We start from the raw sequence: 17464 nt of genomic DNA, 5'->3' as shown, positions 1-17464 counted from the left end.
TACTTTGTGCCACTAATTGGCAGGGACCTCCAGGTTGAGTAACATTTGGCAGCAAGTCATTATTGCTTGCTGGAAGACAGGACCATAGCTTCATCACAAGGCGCCTCCGTGTGACCCTCCACGACCACATATATACTATGGAAACACCACCATCTTCCACACCAAGCTAGGTGACAAACCGAATAAAAGACAGACATATTGCTTTATAATTATAATTTATTGTCACCTCTGCTCTAGGTTCTGTTTCCCCAAAATGAAGTTCTGCAAAGTTTAGCCAGTTCTTTCTCACTGAAACCAATACCCTTAACTCTACATCCAGTGTAGAGTTCAAAAACTTCTCCAAAAGTTTTTGGAGTTCAAAACTTTTTTCTTCAAAAACTTCTCTCGCTGTCATAGGCAACCAGAAGCCACAATAAACCTGGGTTAAAAGGACGGGGGATGGCCTCACAGGCAAAACTCATGCTTTAAGTTTTTTTTTTAATTTGGAAATTACAAGATATAAGAATAAAAACGTTTTACAATGTACAATTATGATGGAAATATGCTGTAGGTCCTTGGGCAAAAAGTACTCATTCGTTTACATAATCCTAAGAATGCTTGAGGTAGTGGAAAGGAAAGCCCAGGGGCCAGAGTTTGAGGCTCTGTATGAAATTTAGTAAGACACCGCCCAGTGCCAAGAATTGCCATTCATTCTCGGAAGCGCTCCAAGGGAAGTTCATACTGTTGTGGTTAATGCCATTTACGAGGGCAATCAGTTTCAGGTAAACACCTGAAGGAGAGTTAAAGCGCCGTCTTCTCGGTCTCAGAAACTGGTCCAGGAGGCGGGGAATGACTCCGCGTAAACCATGGCCCTCGCCCCCCGGTGCTCTGGAGGCCGAAGAACCCAGGAGCTCCGCATTCCTGCAGCTGTCGCCTGATTCCCGGGTCCCCCGGGTCCACTAGCAACCAGCCCAGAGGCGCCCACCCGACTCCCGAGGCCCATGCAAGTTACAAAGGAATAGATGCGGCTACTGCCGGGTTCCCAGGAGCAGCAACCTCCCGCCCGGACCCAGGGGATCCGGGTTTCCCAGAACTCGGTTCACTCCCCGACAAGCGGTTACAACCCGCGGGGTCCTGGTGACCCAGGTCACCTGGGGGCTGGCAAAGAGGAGACTCTCCCCGGGGCATCCCGGGAGCGGGGGAGCAGTTAGACCCAGGTTAGACCCGGGCTCCCCAGTTCAGTGGAAAACAAAGTGCGAGTCTTCTGGCTCCTGCAAGCCGGGCACACTCTCTCCTCCCCTTGAAACAACCCTGGAATCAGTCCCTTTCGTAATCTGGGACTTGGCTTAAAAAAAAAAAGAAACCCACTTTTAACAGAGTGCCTTCTAAAACTTGCACAGCCTAAAATTTGTGCTGTGTCGGTTTCCTAAAGGGGCCTTGAGCAACCAATGCCTCGGACCCCAAGCCACACAAGGACATGAATTACCTTACCAATTGCTGCAAGATGTGCCAAGGATCCGGGACCCCAGGAGGGGCAATCGCGCGGGACTACTCACCGACTGAGCGCTCCTTGTCACCTCACCAAAGCCCCACCCTCGGGAGCAGCAACGGCCCGGAGGTCGAGCACGTTTCCTGCCAGGCGGATGGCTGGGAACGTCTCCCCACCCGGTCCTGGCGGACACCTCCCGGGCCCCGCCTTCCCGGGGCTGAGGGGTGTGTGTGTGTGTGTGTGTGTGTGTGTGTGTGACAGGCCCTCCTAGGAAGCCACGTCCCCTCTTGGAGATCACTGGCCCAGAGCGCACGGAGGCACGACCCTTCACCCCAGCCAGGAGAAAAACTCAGGGAGTCAAGGGGCTGCCCAGAACCAGTCGAAGGAGTTCGGATCGTTAGGAAATACTACACGGATTCCGAGGACTTCCGAGCCCGAACTCTCCCCCACGTTTCTGGCATTCCCTGTCCCGGGGCGGGGAGCTGAACTGAGGTTCCAAGGAAAGTGCACGCAAAAGTTGGTTACATCTTAGGCTCAGCCTTGAGAAGGAGCTCGGGACGCTGATCCTGGGCACAGGAGCCGCTGAAAACTCCATCCTCCCCGCAGCCTACGTCCCGTGTCCCGGGGCTGTGGTCACATTACCCGGCCCGAGGCTCAATAATGCATAGACTTACCTGCTCCCATGCCCCGCGGGCTGCCTCGCCCGCCCGCCGCCGCCGAGTCCCAAGCCGGCCCGGGTCTCCTCGGATGTGTTTCAGGCGTAGTAATCGCGGGTGTGTGTGCAAACGTGGGCTTTGTGGTGCGGGTTTTTTTTTTTTTTTTTTAAGGAAATACGGAAAACCAGACCAGATCCGAAAGAAAAAAAAAATCTTTTTTTTGACACTCGATTGTAAACGCCCCTAACTTGTGCAATCTTCCTGCCCCGTAGTTCCGCCAAAAACAAAACAGTCCCAGTGCAAACCTGGAACGGCGCGCAGGCACCAAGTTTGCCAAACACTGGAGAGTTTTCCGTCTGCAGAAATGACCCCGAAGGAGGGTGGCGGGGGGGGGGGGGGGCACCGCTCCCTGCTATTCCCCAATCGGCTTTGGAAGCCAGAGGCTCCTCCTCGCCCCTCGGCGGGAGAAAGCCCGCGGGCCGCTGCGGCCGCCCGCTTCCCTCCTCCGAGGAAAGGCGACTCCACAACTTCGTGCGCCGGCGGCTCGCGCCCCCGGCTCCTCCTCCTCCCCTCACCCGCCCGCCGGCCGGCCCCTTTGTTGAAGCGGGGAAAGGAGCGCCGGAGGCCGGGGAGGGCGCAGGACCGCGGGGTGCGCGCCTTCGCCCTCCTGGGAACCGGCTCCGGTCCCGGTACGCGGGTTCGTCCTCCCCAGTAGAGGTGCGCCGAGCAGGTCCGGCTCCGCCCTCGGCTCTCCCGTCCCGGCTGCCGCAGGGCCGGCAACTTTGTTCCGGGAGATCAGGTCCTCTCGGCTCCAGGTTCGGCCCCGGCCCGGCCCAGGCGGCCACCGCAGGCTGGGCTCCGGGGAACGTGGCGCCCGGGGTCACCTGACCGCGCGCCCCGTCAATCAGCGCCCGCCCCGCGCTCCCTCCCCGCAGGCAGCAGCCCGGCTGGCACTCGGCTGGCCTGGGGCGGCGCACCCGGAGCGGACGGTGCGTGCCGAGAGCCCGGAGCTAGCATGGATGCCTGGTGTTGCCACGGTCCCGTTTATTCAGATTAACCGAAAATGTGAGTCACACCCACCCCAGGCCAACCCGGTCTCCAGTTTTCCTCCTTTGAGAAAGGAATTCTCATTTGCCCCTCCACTCGCCCCATCTCAGTGTGTTGACGTTTTCAAATTTTTGGTCCTAGTTCCAAGGGTATATTTATTTTTATAATTTTCTTGGTGTCGTTTTTAATATTAAGAAAAACTTGACAATTTCGCTTTACATTCGTTCATACATATATACAAATAGTGCTTGCGCTGATCGTATTTTTCCATTTTTCCACTATACATACACACTAAAACATCTGTTAGAGTCTTTCAAGGCTAAGGTGCTGGTCAAAATAATACCTGGTAGGAAATGCCTTTGTGCCGTGTATGCTTTTTTGTTTACATATTTCATTCCCAGTGTGTTCCTATGTTTCTCTTACATGATCAATACACTTGGGAGGGGGGAAAAAAAAAACAGCAACCTAAATTCCTAGTTCCTATAAACAATGAGAAAAGGAACTCTGGTTTGTTGCTGGTTTAATATGTGAGAGTTAACAACTTTTGAGTTAGTAAAGACAAACACGAGGGGCCTTAAACAGTTTTTTCAGAAAGAACTCACTAGTCTTTTATTAGTTATGGAGTAAAAAGGTCTGTGGGTGGGGTGGAGGGGGTTGCATTCTGAAAGATAGTATTCCTTACAAAATCTCTAGCTTAGACTCCTTCCTTTATGTGGAGTTTCTTCACATAAGCCAAATAAAATCCAGAATATTAATAGGAAACAAGTATAATTAATCATCTGCTTTCATTCATTCGTTCATTTTACAAACATCAATTTGGGGCCTGCCAGTTTCACTGGTGCTGTGAAAAATACACAGATAAATCTGTCAGAGATGTTGCTTTAAAGAATTCAAATCTACTAAGTGAGATAAGGCAAGTTAAAAAAAAAAGAATATGCAAGATCAGCGACAAGTGCTATAAGAAAAGGATAGATCGAATGCATTCTGAGTCGGGCTATATCACAGGAGACTGAGGCTTCTTTTAACTGATAATTCTACAAACTCTTAAAGCTATTTGTCATGTACTGTGTCTTGGTGGAGTTAATAGAAACTCAAATCTCCTCCTTTAAAATAAAACCACTTGGGAATGTTTGAGTATTTCATTACTCAAAATTATGTAACTGAAAAGCACTTTGTAAATTGCAAAATGTTACACAAAGATTAATTTATTAAACTCAAAATTTTGAAGAAAAACAATCATTGGGAACCTAGAATTTCTGAGTTTTCAAACTCTGAGGGATGTTTAGTTAAGTTTCCCAAAACACCCTAAGGAAGAGGACACATGGAACAATAGGTACCATCTGTATGAGACCAACTCCAGCCACATCCAGCTTCAGGGGTTTCCAGTGTCTTCCCTGGGACCTGTGCCCTGCCTGTTTCTAGCCCTTCTCCTCTCACCCAGACAAGAGTATTCTTTGCAGGACATAAGCAATGGAGGCCAAAGAACTTGCTGCTTATGGCATAACCGAGTAGTCCTACTCTGGTCCTGCTCCCTGTTTGCTCAGTAAATAGAGAAACCACAGTTAGTTGGAGACTTTGTCCTCAGAGGACTATCTCTCCATAGAGCAGCCAGTGTGACCTTGAGAATTGAGTTGAGGGGAAAGTGGAGACAGACCACCAGGACGTAGATAGCAGTTAGTGCACCTGCAATCAACATTATTCCAGCTGCAGTCCATGCAGCAGGGACAGTAGCCTATAATGGGATTTTGTGCCCTCAACCCCAAAATAGATGTAGAACATTCAGAAAAAGTGATAGGAATGTGGCCCATGTTTGTCATTAACCCAAACTCTGAATTGCCCCCACAGTCACCGAGAACATGAAAATTCAAGAAAACTGAACTGATGTCTCGGGGATAAAGTCCTTGACATAGGAGAAAATATGATGATATGAATAGTGGATAGATTTCTATATAAAGATATATGCATATGTAGGTATATATAATATCAAGAGACATGATTCTACATAGATATGGTTCATATATAGGAAACTGCTTATTAACATAAGAGCCAAAAAGAAAACTTTCCAACTAAACTTTTTATGCAAAATTATATAAATGCAGATCCTCTCTGAACAACAGAAGCATCGTGAAATACACAATGTATTAAAAAGCAAGGTGTTGAGTAATATTTCATTATATATATATGGAATCTAGAAAGATGATACTGATGAACCTATTTGCTGGACAGCAATGGAAATGCAGACAGAACAGACTTATGGACACGGGGGTGGCAGGAAAGGCGAGGGTGGGATGAATGGAGAGAGTAGCATGAAACACATACACTAACGTGTAAAATAGAGAGCCAGTGGCAATTTGCTGTGTGACTCAGGGAACTCAAACCAGGGCTCTGTGACAACCTAGAGGGGTGCGATGGTGTGGGAGGTGGGAGTGAGGTTCAACAGGGAAGGGACATGTATGTACCTATGGCTGATTCATGCTGATGTATGGCAGAAACCAATACAGTATTATAAAGCAAATATCCTTTAATTTAAAATAAATAATTTTTTTTTAAAGCAAGGTGCTCCTTCAGCTTTTTCCTTTGTGTTGACTATGAATCAGTCCCCCCACATGGAAGCATTTAAAAGAGGGACATAGGTTGGAGAATTCACCTTACCTCTTTCAAGTCAAGAGAGTATAGCTCTATGGCTTATGTATAATAGATATTAAAATATTTGCTGAATATTGTTGCTAAATTCTTCAGTCTAATATCTAATACCTAACACTTGCACAAGTTAAAGGTACATATAAATAAAATTCTTTGTGATATAAAGAAGGAAAATTATAATGGATTTTTAGAGGATAATGATTTTTAGATGATAATTAGCACAATGGCAGAGTTTCTCACAATTTAGTGAACTTAAAAATCGCCAAGGAGCATATTTAAATTCAGACTGCCTGCCAGATGTGAGAAATTCTGATTTACTGGTCTGGTGAGGCCCAGGAAGCTGCAGTTTTAATAAGCAACCCATGAGGTTAGATCACAATGGTTGGGGAAGCACACTTTGAGCCACTATTCCCTAAGGGGCTGGCCTCAAATAGGCCATTCTGGATGGTTGAATGGGTCTAGAAATCGCCCTACAAGGAAAAAAATCCATACTGGATCAATCATAATTTCAAAATACCCATGATTAGCCTTAACACTTCATATTCAACTGTTTCGTTCAGTTGTGGATCACTCTTGAGATTACCAGAAGTCATTCACACCTCAGGAGCCATCTGGGCAATCCAACCTGCTCTGTGGTTCAAAGCCTGCCTGGCTGATCTGCAAGGAAAAGTCTGACGTTGTGAGGGCAGAGAGGAGAGGACCCTGGAGGGTATGCGTGCTGAAATGCCAGGTCCAGGGAAACTAAGGATAAAATAAAAGGACTAAGCTGTTGGGAGGAAAGAGCAACTGATACAAATGGAGAAAATAAAGGCAGCTCTGAAGCAGAAGGAAGGGGAGCAGAGAATGGGAGGTGTAAACCCACAGCAGCTCCTTCTCTGTGTGCCTGCCCACTGACAACCAGAAAACTGGAGTTATCGTGAGCTCAGTTCAGTCTCTCAGTCATGTCCAAATCTTTGTGACTCCATGGACTGCAGCAGGCCAGCCTTCCCTGTCCTTCACCAACTCCGGGAGCTTACTCAAACTCTTGTCCATCAAGTCGGTGATGCCATCCAACCACCTCATCCTCTATCATCCCCTTCTCCTCCGGCCTTCAATCTTTCCCAGCATCAGGGTGTTTTCAAATGAGTCAGTTCTTCGCATCAAGTGGCCAAAGTATTGGAGCTTCAGCTTCAGCATCAATCCTTCCAGTGAATATTCAGGACTGATTTCCTTTAGGATTGATTGGTTTGATCTCCTTGCAGTTCAAGGGACTCTCAAGAGTCTTCTCCAACACCACAGTTCAAAAGCATCAATTCCTCAGCACTCAGCTTTCTTTATGGAGTTAGCATACTTGTTACTTTTACTTGGTTTCATTTACTTTGTATAATTTTATAATGTTGCCACTGGCAGAGATTATACAGAGTTTCTCCTTCAACCCTTTAATTTCATGGATAAAGAAACAAATGGACCCTCCTACACTGTTGTTGGAAATGTAAATTGGTGCAGTCATTATGAAGAATAGTATGGAAGTTTCTTAAAACTGTAAATAGAGTTACCATATGACTCTGCAATCCTACTCTTGGGCATATATCCAGAGAAAAACATGGTCCAAAAGGATACATGCACCCCAATACTCATTGCAGCACTGTTTACAATAGCCAAGTCATGGAAGCAACCTACATGTCCCTCGACAGAGGAATGGATAAAGAAGATGTGGGATATATATATATTCAATGAACTGTTACTCAGCCATTAAAAAGAATGAAATAAAACCATTTGCAGCAACAAATGGTTGGACCTAGAGTTTGTCATACTGAGTGAGGTAAGCCAGACAGAGAAAGAGAAATATTGTATGATATCACTTATCTGCAGAATCTATAAAGAAACAAAACATACAAACTGATTCAAGAAACAGAAAAGGACTCCCTGACTTAAAGAACAAAATTATGATTACCAGGGGGTAAGGATGGGAGAAAGGGATAGTTAAGGAGTTTGGGATTGACGGGTACACATTGCTATATTTAAAATGGGTAACTAACAAGGACCTATTGTAAAGCACAGGGAACTCTGCTCAATGTTATGAGACAGACTGAATGGGAGGAGAACAGATACATGTATATGTGTGGCTGAATGGCTCTGATATTCATCTGAAACTATCACAAATCTGTTCATTGGCTATACTCCAATATAAAATTTAAAAAAAATTTTTAAGATATAAACAAATGAAAGATGCAAAACTTACTAGAGAGTACCTTTAGGTAAAATAAAACAATCTTGGCAGAAAATGTCCAAATTACCAAGAAGTGGGAAGAGCACCACTAAGTTATATAAGTTCATTGTTAACCTGAAGGAGGAGGGCAGAAGATAGTGTAACTGAAAGCCAACAGGCTGATTTACGTTACCTGAGGGCGGTGTGTGCATGCTAAGTCGTGTCCAACTCTTTGTAACCCCATGGACTGTAGCCCACCAGGCTCCTCTGTCCATGGGATTTTCCTGGCAAGAATCCTGGAGTGGGTTGCCATGCCCTCCTCCAGGGGATCTTCCCAACCCAGGGACTGAACCCATGTCTCCTTTGTCTCCTGCACTGCGGATTCTTTACCACTGAGCAAGTGCTTGTTATTATATTGACACATCGTTTGTATGAGGTTGTGGGACCTTGATCTCTAACTTCCTGTCTGTGAAATAATACCTCCCTCAAATGCTGTTGTGAAAGATCAAATGAATCCCTTGATATAAACCATTTATCACAGTGTTTGATACTTTTAAGCTTTCACTTTGTTCTTTCATCTCAATTCAAAAGAATTTGCTGCCATTTTGTAATAATCTTTAATTTTTTTTTAAACATTTCCAGAATGCCCACTATCTACTGAGGGGCTGGGTGTGCAAATGGGAATAAGCTACAGCTGTCTTCAGAAAGCTCCTGTTTGGTAAGAAAGACTAACACATAGACAATTATAAATTAATATGGATGCACATATAAATTAATATGGATGCAGTACAGCCAAGATGTAACATGAACCCAGAAAGGGACATGTAACCCAGTAGAATTACTTTGCCAACAAAGGTCTGTCTAGTCAAAGGTATGATTTTTCCAGTAGTCATGTATGAATGTGAGAGTTGGACTATAAAGAAATCTGAGCGCCAAAGAATTGATGTTTTTGAACTGTGGTGTTGGAGAAGACTCTTGAGAGTCCCTTGGACTGCAAGGAGATCAAACCAGTCAATCCTGAAGGAAATCAGTCCTGAATATTCATTGGAAGGACTGATGCTGAAGCTGAAACTCCAATACTTTGGCCACCTGATGTGAAGAACTGACTCATTTGAAAACACCCTGATGCTGGGAAAGATTGAAGGCCGGAGGAGAAGGGGATGATAGAGGATGAGGTGGTTGGATGGCATCACCGACTTGATGGACATGAGTTTGAGTAAGCTCCCGGAGTTGGTGAAGGACAGGGAAGGCTGGTGTGCTGCAGTCCATGGGGTCACAAAGAGTCGGACACGACCGAGCGACTGAACTGAGCTGAACTGAACTGAGGGGGTAAGGGGTATCAAGAAATGACACCAAAGTTGATCCTTAAGAGAGCATAGAGATCATAAAGGACATCTATGGTCTTGACTCTGCCCAACATCTTTTCTCCTCTTTTGGAAGGAATGTTATCTCTTCCTTTGGGTAATTGCTCCTCCCTTGAGCCAATCAAATTTTGTGGAGTTGTCAATCACTTCTCTACCTTGTCTTGGGGTGGGCTTATGACTCAAGAACAGCCAATCATAGGCTTCAAACCCTGTGATAATGATTAACCTAAAAAAGAAGATGAGAGATCCAGGCTGGGCCCATCTGAGTCCTTCCAGAAGAGTTTTCACAATAACACTGGAAGGGAATCTTTTTTCTCTTTGGAATTAGTTTACTGGAGCAGCGTAAAATAGAATCTCTCCACACCCCTCTCCTGCTGCTGCTTCTAGCTTGAGTGCTGTACCTATAGAGGAGAAAATAAAGTACCACATCTGGAGCTGAATAAATGTGGAAAAGGAGACTTGAGGATGTGAGGGTTCCCGGTTTCCACATACAGAGGAGTGCCCTATAGCTCCTTTTTTCTCAGTGTTAACCTAGGTTGGAATTCTATCACTTGTAACTGAACAAGCCCAGTATAATATAAAAATTAACCAGGGACTTCCCTGGTGGTCCAGTGGCCAAGACTCTGCACTTCCAAGGCAAGAGGCCCAGGGTTCAATCCCTGGTCAGGGAACTAGATTCCACATGCCACAAATAAAGATTCTGCATGTCGAAACTAAGACCTGGTACAGCCAAATATATAAATAAATACCTTAAAAATAACAATAAAGAAATCATTATCTTCATGATAGGAAATCAATAGATAAAATCTAAACCTTAAAAAGAAAAAAAGAACAAGAAGCATTATAAGCTTGTTACTTAGAGATTTGGAGGTAATATTAGAAGAGTAGCTTAAAAGTACAAAGTAGATGCTTCTGAGAAAGAGGATATGGAGAAAAACCATTGGAGAGTGACATTTGTCTTTGCAAACTTTGTAGAACTAGCTGATGCTTACTTATGGGCATATTTAACTTTAATTAAAATAAAATAATAGGTTGACAGAATTCATAAGTGAATGAAGAATAGTATGAAAAGAAATGGCTTATGGTTAGAACTAGAGACCTAGATCTGAGTACAGGAGGCAGGCCACATTATGACTTTTGTGGACCGTATAGGCACTTTTGACTCTGTGGCTCCCTCCCACTCTAATATCAATATTTTAAATTAGTTTTTATGTAATTTATATGCTTCAACATTTTTTTCTTCTTGCTGCTGCTGCTGCTAAGTTGCTTCAGTCGTGGCCGACTCTGTGCGACCCCATAGACGGCAGCCCACCAGGCTCCCCCGTCCCTGGGATTCTCCAGGCAAGAACACTGGAATGGGTTGCCATTTCCTTCTCCAATGCATGAAAGTGAAAAGTGAAAGTGAAGTCGCTCAGTCGTGTCCGACTCTTAGCAACCCCATGGACTGCAGCCTACCAGGCTCCTCCATCCATGGGATTTTCCAGGCAAGAGTACTGGAGTGGGGTGTCATTGCCTTCTCCGTTTTTCTTCTTAGACAAAATTTAATAAAATTTCATGGGCTTTTTAAAAAATATCATGGTCCCTAAGCACTGTACCTACTGATTAGATCCAGCCTACAGAAAAAGAAAGGAGAAACATAGAGAAAAATACAGAGTTCATTTACTCTGTAGTTAATGCTCTCTCTGCTAGGTATCAAAATTTCTAGGTAAGATTGATGGTAAATTAAAGAATTTTATAAACAATAAAACTTTCTTTTGGTTTGATTCCAACATTGTTAGTACATTACGCAGTATTTTCTCTTGATTTTTCTAAATTTATTTCATAGCAGTAACATCATATTGAAATGCTTGAACCTAGCAGCTTAATATAGGCTTCCCTGGTGGCACAGCAGTAAAGAATCCTCCTGGAATTCAGGAGATGCAGGTTTAATCCCTGGGTCAGGCAGATTCCCTGGAGAAGGAAATGGCTACCCACTCCAGTATTCTTGCCTGGGAAATTCCATGGACAGAGGAGCCTGGTGAGGCTACAGTCCATGGGGTCGGAAGAGTCAGACAGGACTTAGCAACTAAACCACCACCACAGCAACTTAATATAAACCATTATTAAACTTGCTGGATGTATTTGCAATTTTCCATAGGGTTATTCTCAACCAAATATAATATTAAAAGGCTTTCTGTCTCCAATTCTTTCTCTGTAATTATAAAGTGAACCTGATATTTGCCATTGAGCTACAGTCCTTCTACTTCTGCATGAAGATTATGGCATACATTGTGATCAACTTAATCATTCCCATTTCAGTTAGTTGAGTTGAGGAGATCAAGACTTTGTGCCAAAGATGCAGGTAAAAATTAAAAGAATTTGTTTAAAATGTGTTTGAATAATAATCCCTGGTCAGGGATTGAACCACATCCCTTGCAGAAGGCAGAGCCTTAACCACTGGACCAGCAGGGAAGTCCCTCCATTTCAGCATATCTAAAACTGAACTTCCCTTTACTATTCTCTCCCTTTCTTGACTTAATCCAGTCTTTGGTACCACAATTCTGGTCACTTTAGCTTAAACCTAGGATTCTTGCCTCTCCTCTCCATTTTCAATATCTAATTGATTAATAAGTTCTATTGGTTCTCTCTTCGCAATATTTCATATCTCTGTGGCACCACATCCCAACCCCACCGTTCCTTCTTTTCTCGGTACTAAAACTTTCATAATGGCCTCCTAATTACAGCACTTTCTCTTTCCATCCATCCTACACTTTTCATTGCAACGTGCTGTTAAAATCACGTTGTTCAAGAGTCTTCAACAGCTCCCAATAAAATGGCCTCTTGCATAGCACTGGCCGTTTGAATCTGGTAGCAAGCTACTCTTTTGCTATTCTCAGACTTTTTAATTTACTTGTAAATTAGGATTTAGCACTTTCATTATATTCTTTGCAGCCAAAGATGGAGAACCTCTATACAGTCAGCAAAAACAAGACTGGGAGCTAACTGTGGCTCGAATCATGAACTCCTTATTGCCAAATTCAGACTGAAATTGAAAGAAGTGGAGAAAACCACTAGACCATTCAGGTCTGACCTAAATCAAATCCCTTATGATTATACACTGGAAGTGAGAAATAGATTTAAGGGACTAGATCTAATAGACAGAGTGCCTGAAGAACTATGGACGGAGGTTCGTGACATTGTACAGGAGACAGGGATCAAGGCCATCCCCAAGAAAAGAAATGCAAAAAAGCAAAATGGCTGTCTGAGGAGGCCTTACAAATAACTGTGAAAAGAAGGGAAGTGAAAAGCAAAGGAGAAAAGGAAAGATATACCAATTTGAATGCAGAGTTCCAAAGAATAGCAAGAAGAGATAAGAAAGCCTTCTTCAGCAATCAATGCAAAGAAATAGAGGAAAACAACAGAATGGGAAAGACTAGAGATCTCTTCAAGAAAATTAGAGATACCAAGAGAACATTTCATGCAAAGATGGGCTCGATTAAGGACAGAAATGGTATGGACCTAACAGAAGCAGAAGATATTAAGAAGAAGTGGCAAGAATACACAGAAGAACTGTACAAAAAAGATCTTCATGACCAAGATAATCATGGTGGTGTGATCACTCACCTAGAGCCAGACATCCTGGAATGTGAAGTCAGGTGGGCCTTAGGAAGCATCACTATGAACAAAGCTAGTGGAGGTGATGGAATTCCAGTTGAGCTATTTCAAATCCTGAAAATGATGCTGTGAAAGTGCTGCACTCAATATGCTAGCAAATGTGGAAAACTCAGCAGTGGCCACAGGACTAGAAAAGGTCAGTTTTCATTCCAATCCCAAAGAAAGGCAATGCAAAAAAATGCTCAAACTACCGCACAATTGCACTCATCTCACACACTAGTAAAGTGGTGCTTAAAATTCTCCAAGCTAGGCTTCAGTAATACGTGAACCGTGAACTTCCAGATGTTCAAGCTGGTTTTAGAAAAGGCAGAGGAACCAGAGATCAAATTGCCAACATTTGCTGGATCATGGAAAAAGCAAGAGAGTTCCAGAAAAACATCTATTTCTGCTTTATTGACTATGCCAAAGCTGTTGACTGTGTGGATCACAATAAACTGTGGAAAATTCTGAAAGAGATGGGAATCCCAGACCACCTGGCCTGCCTCTTGAGAAACCGATATGCAGGTCAGGAAGCAACAGTTAGAACTGGACATGGAACAACATACTGGTTCCAAATAGGAAAAGGAGTACGTCAAGGCTGTATATTGTCACCCTGCTTATTTAACTTATATGCAGAGTATATCATGAGAAACACTGGGCTGGAAGAAGCACAAGTTGGAATCAAGATTTCCAGGAGAAATATCAATAACCTCAGATATGCAGATGATACCACCCTTATGGCAGAAAGTCAAGAAGAACTAAAGAGCCTCTTGATGGAAGTGAAAGAGGAGAGTGAAAAAGTTGGCTTAAAGCTTAACATTCAGAAAACAAAGATCATGGCATCCGGTCCCATCACTTCATGGGAAATAGATGGGGAAACAATGTCAGACTTTACTTTTCTGGGCTCCAAAATCACTGCAGATGGTGATTGCTGCCATGAAATTAAAAGACACTCCTTGGAAGGAAAGTTATGACCAACCTAGATAGTATATTCAAAAGCAGAGACATTATTTTGTCAACTAAAGTCCGTCTAGTCAAGGCTATGGTTTTTCCAGTGGTCATGTATGGATGTGAGAATTGGACTATAAAGCTGAGCACCGAAGAACTGATGCTTTTGAACTGTGGTGTTGGAGGAGACTCTTGAGAGTCCCTTGGACTGCAAGGAGATCCAACCAGTCCATCCTAAAGGAGATCAGTCCTGGGTGTTCATTGGAAGGACTGATGTTGAAGCTGAAACTCCAATACTTTGGCCACCTGATGCGAAGAACTGACTCATTTGAAAAGACCCTGATGCTGGGAAAGCTTGAAGGCGGGAGGAGAAGGGGACGACAGAGGATGAGATGGTTTGATGGCATCACCAACTCAATGGACATGGGTTTGGGTGGACTCCGAGAGTTGGTGATGGACAGGGAGGCCTGGCATGCTGTGGTTCAAGGGGTCGCAAAGAGTCGGACACGACTGAGCCATTGAACTGAACTGAACTGTCATGGCCCAGGTTCAATTCCTGGTCAGGGACCTGAGATCCCACAAGCTGTGTGATCAAAAAGAAAAAGGCATCATACTGCCTTTTATGTTTAGTTACGGCCTCCTATTTATGAATCTTGTTTCCTGAACAAGTTATAAACTCCTGAGGTCCTAGAGTCTGTCAGATTCTAACATGGTAGACATAGTAGGCCATGTTAGACATGGCCTAACATGGCCACATAGTATGTTCCCATTCAATGATTGAGAAGAGAAAATATATTTTTGGCTGAACTTTTCCATTTCCATGCAGATAGCGGGCATTGTAAAATATATATGTGTATATGAATGTGAATGTACTTAATACCACTGAACTGTACACTTAAATATTTTATGTTATATATATTTTACTACATTAAAATTATTTTTATATGCATAGTAAACCAAAGTCCATGTTTTATATATCTCAAATTATATCTGACAATTTTGATTACTATCTGCTTGGTTTATTAGACATGAATGAGTTGGAAGAAAACACTGGGTTTGAGTCCCTGCTGTGTGAAGAGAACATCTATGTGATGACCTAGGACGCTATTATTTTACATTTTGCGCCTCCATTGCATGTTCTGGAAAACAAATGGACAGATTCACTGGATGATCTCCGAAGGCCCAGTTCTCTGAGTCTGTAACTTCACATGTCTCTGGAGAGCACACATCATCTTCAGAATCATGTGAGAACTCTATCTGGCTCCCTTCCCAGATCCGCAAACCAAACTGTGCAGAGCATAATCTATCCCACTCCCAACCCTGGAGATTCTAAAAACAGTTTGGGAAACTGATAGCAGCTGTGAATTTGGAGGCCTGTGCTTCTGCCCCACCCTGGCTGTGCCTCTTTTTTGGGAATTCCAGCTAGCCGTATGCTCAACCAGCATGCAGTCCTAGTAGCACCGACTGTCTTTCAGGTTTGGGGGAGGGCTGGGGAAGGAGCCTTTTCTTCCCTCAACTACAACAGGAAGTGCTTGAGAAACTGGTCTCATTCATTACTTTAGCGAGATTTCTGAAGTTTATTAACCTCAAATTTTAAGTAGAGGAACTTTTGTCTGTTTTGCAGTTTGCAAAATCCGTTACTTTTTTTTAATTTTAGTTTCCCACATTAGGGTAAAGGATATTGTTCTGATGGTTGTCCTTTGAAATTTAGTATGGAGGCTGAGTTGGTGGCTTGTTTTTTGTTTTTTTGTTTTTTCAAAATAATAATAGGTTTTGTTTGAACTTGCAAAAACCTCTACATCTTTTAGCTCAGATTAGTTACCGTAACTACAAATCTGTCAACCAAAAAAGCAACAATATTAATAGGGTTTTAGAGTGCTAGCACATTGCAAAATCCCAAAGCCTCCATTTGTACAGGCAAAGCATGGGGCAAAAGAGGAGGGAGCGGGGATGACATCTTAATTGTAGATCAATGGACCACCCCAGCTTTCCAGGAGTCCTGAACAAAAGGCAGAGCTGAATATTTTAGGCCTGAGATCACTGCATTCTCGAGGAATCTTTGTATAAAGAAAAGAGAGGAGAGAGAGAGAGCTAGAGAGAAAGGAGGGAGAGAGAAATTTCTTGCTGTCATTGTCTTAATAAGTATTTAACTGTTTAATGATCTGCTGACTCTCCATGGGATTTAAGGTTATTTATATAATGATTTAATAAAATTCAAGCTAAATGGCTGAGGAAAGCTGAACCAAATTAAAATTATAGGTTGGAAAGATAAGATGAGGTCAGAAACAAGGTTAAGACACAAAAACACATGAATAAATTTTTGATTACTTCTTGGTATTGTGCCACAATGATTGTGAATAGCAATGCTTTTTTAATTATCACAAAATGTTACATGTTACCAGGGTGTTATCATAGACCCTTCTAGAGCTATTCCCTGAAGTGCCTCAGTGCATATGTGCCAGAGTCCTACATCCTTTGCTTATCTCCCTTCAGATAATATGGTCTGTCCAAGATTAACCTGAGGGGTCACTGCATGGCAGGGCCAAGATTCCTGGGGTTAACTTCTTCAAATTCTCGAGTCTCCTTATTCATCTTTCTGTCTTTGGGGTTGATTAATGGTCTTGGGTTGGCTGGATGAATACTGTAGTGTGGTTTCTCTGTGGCACCTCCTTGGACTCGACCGCCAGCCCCTCTAGTGGTTACCTTAAGTAGCCGAGTCTTCGGATCCTGCCAAATCGGGGTTCAGCGGTTAGATTCATTTTTCCGGTGATGATGGAAAAGAGGCTTTTCTGTCAGTGCTTTTGTTTCTAATACCAGTTGTGTGGTTTTGTGATTACAGTGCAGTTTCTTCAGAACATTTCTATGCTATTTTATATTTTCTCCAGGAATTTGATAACCAACATATTTTTTAAAATATTAAAATGATAGTGCTATTTTTTTAATCTAGAAAATTTTTCCTAAAAAAGAAATTCAATCCCAGTTTATCGTTTCCTCTAAAAACTGAAGCTTTTCTATCTTTAACCTAGTTGTTCAGCCTGTAGCCTAGACTGGAGGTGAAAAGGTCACAGAAGAATTATTCCAAAGGAGAAAGTATTAAACATTTCCACATTCCACTGGTGAATCAGAAACAGAGAAGGAGGAGCTGGATGATGTCTCATACACTAAAGAATTCTAGAGCTAGAAAAGAACGTTGCCCTTAGGCTAAAGATTTCACAGCTGTATTTCCCCCCTTGAACTTGGCCTTGGGTAACAGAGGTCGAGTTGGGGGCAGGGTGGGAGGAACTGGGAGATTGACATATAATGCACTATTGACCGGCTTCCCTATATGGGCTCAGCTGGTAAAGAATCCGCCTACAGTGCAAGATACCTGGGTTCCATCCCTGGGCTGGGAAGATCCCCTGGAGAAGGGGCTACCCTTCAGTATTCTGGCCTGGTAAATCCCATGGACAGAGGAGCTTGGCAGGTTACAGTTGTAAAGAGTCAGACAGGACTGTGTGACTTTCACTTTCACACTATT

The 17464-nt window shown here is 43.4% G+C and overlaps 1 protein-coding gene across 8 annotated transcripts in view; it reads right to left on the bottom strand.

Moving 5' to 3' along the window:
- UTRN (utrophin) overlaps nucleotides 1-2216 on the bottom strand; it is a 547129-nt gene extending 544913 nt beyond the window's left edge. For 2 of the 8 annotated variants that reach the window (XM_040238622.1, XM_040238626.1), the window contains exon 1: nucleotides 2143-2216. The gene's annotated coding sequence lies outside the window, so the exon portion shown is untranslated. Of the gene's footprint in view, nucleotides 1-1465; nucleotides 1715-2142 lie in introns of those variants that run through there. The other 6 variants (XM_040238623.1, XM_040238627.1, XM_040238621.1 and 3 more) reach the window with 4 other exon arrangements.
- Between the last annotated feature and the right edge of the window lie 15248 nt (nucleotides 2217-17464).

Source organism: Oryx dammah, unplaced genomic scaffold (assembly GCF_014754425.2).
Source record: "Oryx dammah isolate SB20612 unplaced genomic scaffold, SCBI_Odam_1.1 HiC_scaffold_4, whole genome shotgun sequence".
Taxonomy (NCBI): Eukaryota; Metazoa; Chordata; class Mammalia; order Artiodactyla; family Bovidae; genus Oryx; species Oryx dammah.
The sequence above is the reverse complement of the archived record's forward strand: the minus strand, read 5'-3'. Positions and strand labels throughout refer to the sequence as shown.